Here is a 2,007-nt window from a genome sequence, read left to right on the forward strand (position 1 = left end):
ATATCGGTATAATGTTATTCACACTGCGCTGTCACCAACTGAACGAAGCGGCTGTGTGTTTAAATCCCGTGATGAACAGTTGGTGTTTGACTTCTCACATTGCGGGGAGCTGCGCATTTACCCAAACAATGGGCACTCCACCTCCCCGACAGTGTTCACAAATCAAACTGACAGCAAAGATTCACGTGTGATCGAAAGTTTTGACACAACAGATATTCGGAGAGAACGTGCTCCGTTACTCACTTGAAATGTTAGACGTTGATGGTAGTGAGCCTGACGTGATTTGAACACACAACCTTCTGATCTGGAGTCAGACGCGCTACCGTTGCGCCACAAGCTCACAGATGGCCCATCCGCTCTATTCATGCTTAAGGGAAGTGATGGCACTACAATGATTTGACTTTCATGTCTGTTCTGTTTCTCCCCCTTCTCTTTCTGTCTCTCGAAACAATTTCCAACTCTCTCTCAATAAAAATCTGAAAGAACTGCGGATGCTGTATATCAGGAACAAAAAAAGGGGAGTTGCCGGTGACCCTTCCACAGAACAGATGGTGATTGGGAAAATGTCGGTTTATATTTAGGAGATATTGTGGGAGGAAGGCGGAGATCAGGACAGAGCCCAAAGAGAAGGAAGAACTGTTGGACAGAAAAAGGAGTTGATGACGGTCTGCGTGGGAGGGTTAATGCAAACTGTTCGTGGCTAAGTAGTGTAGAATGACAGATTATGTGATAACAAGGCTTGGTGTGTGTGGAAGGGGCGAGTATACTATGGAGTTCAGGCCCTAGAATTATTTAATTCGATATTGGGACCGGAGGGATGCAATGTCCCCAAGTGTAATATTCGGTGCTCTTCGTTCTGCTGGTGCTGAGCTTCGCTGGGACAATACAGCAAACCCGAGACAGAGATGTTGGCCAGGGAACAGGGTGGGGTGTGGAATTGGCAGGCAACTGGAAGCTCAGGGTCTTTTTTGCGGGCAGAACGTAGATGTTCTGTGCAGCAGTCACCCAGTTTATGCTTCGATTTCCCCAATGTAGATGAGACCATATTGTGAGCAGCAAATGCAGTGGGTAGTGCAGGTAAAGTGCTGCTTCATCTGGAAGGAAAGTTTGGACCCTTGGGTAGGGAGGAGGGAATAGGTAAATGGGCTGATGTCACACATTCAGCAGTTGCAGGGGAAAGTGCAACTCAACCTGCAAGTTTACTTTGAGAAAATCCTGGACTTGAACTCCCAAGTCTCTTTGAACTTCGGATTTCTGCATTTTCTCCCCATAATCCTTCTGCTCCAACAGTGACTATCTGGTGTCAGGGTAGGAACCAGTGATTTCCTGACATATGGATTGTATTTGGGGATATCAAGGAACGTCAGGAACTGTGAGTATCTCAGGAGCAATCGTTATTCCTGGAGGAGGCAGAGAGGAATGTGGTGTGGTCCTGTAAACTCCAGAACTTTGATAACTTCATGAGTCAGCAATAACTCTTTCTGGACCAAGAAACGAAAGGGCCAATGAGAAACTGCTACAAGGGAGTTAATAAATAACATACATTAACTATCGCTGGGAAGGAGGAGGCAAAACAATGAGCTGTTCCTTTGGACAGATGAGATAATGGTGTTTAATAACTGTGTGACAAAAGGACAATTAATTCTGCCTGTAGAAGGAAGGCCTTGGCATAAAGGGGTTAATTGCAGGACAGGCTGTTTCAAACAGGTGGAAAACCCTCAAGGATAAGAAGGTAAGCTACAGACCTGAGGCCTCCAGAAGGGTGGGGAGGTGGTGGTTAGAATCTAAAGAAACATTACACCACAAATCTGAAAGTGAGGGAACTCCACCAGAATTCAACTCCAGAATGATTTAGCAGCAGTACTTGGAAGAACAACACTGCATCAAACCCCTGTAAAGTTCCAGAGATGGGCACTGTTGGTGGAAACAATGTTAAATTCTGCCATCACTTGGGTGATAGCCAAGATGGAGGGGGTGTGGGGGCAGGGGGAGAGAGAGGCTGAACTT

The 2,007-nt window shown here is 46.2% G+C and overlaps 1 non-coding gene across 1 annotated transcript; it reads right to left on the minus strand.

The window, feature by feature from the left end:
- Nucleotides 1–268: 268 nt before the first annotated feature.
- Nucleotides 269–340, minus strand: trnaw-cca (transfer RNA tryptophan (anticodon CCA)). Its single transcript has one exon. It is a non-coding gene; the product is annotated as a tRNA-Trp (tRNA).
- Between the last annotated feature and the right edge of the window lie 1,667 nt (nt 341–2,007).

The sequence above is a fragment of the Chiloscyllium punctatum genome, chromosome 36, assembly GCF_047496795.1.
Source record: "Chiloscyllium punctatum isolate Juve2018m chromosome 36, sChiPun1.3, whole genome shotgun sequence".
In the NCBI taxonomy this organism is placed as follows: Eukaryota; Metazoa; Chordata; class Chondrichthyes; order Orectolobiformes; family Hemiscylliidae; genus Chiloscyllium; species Chiloscyllium punctatum.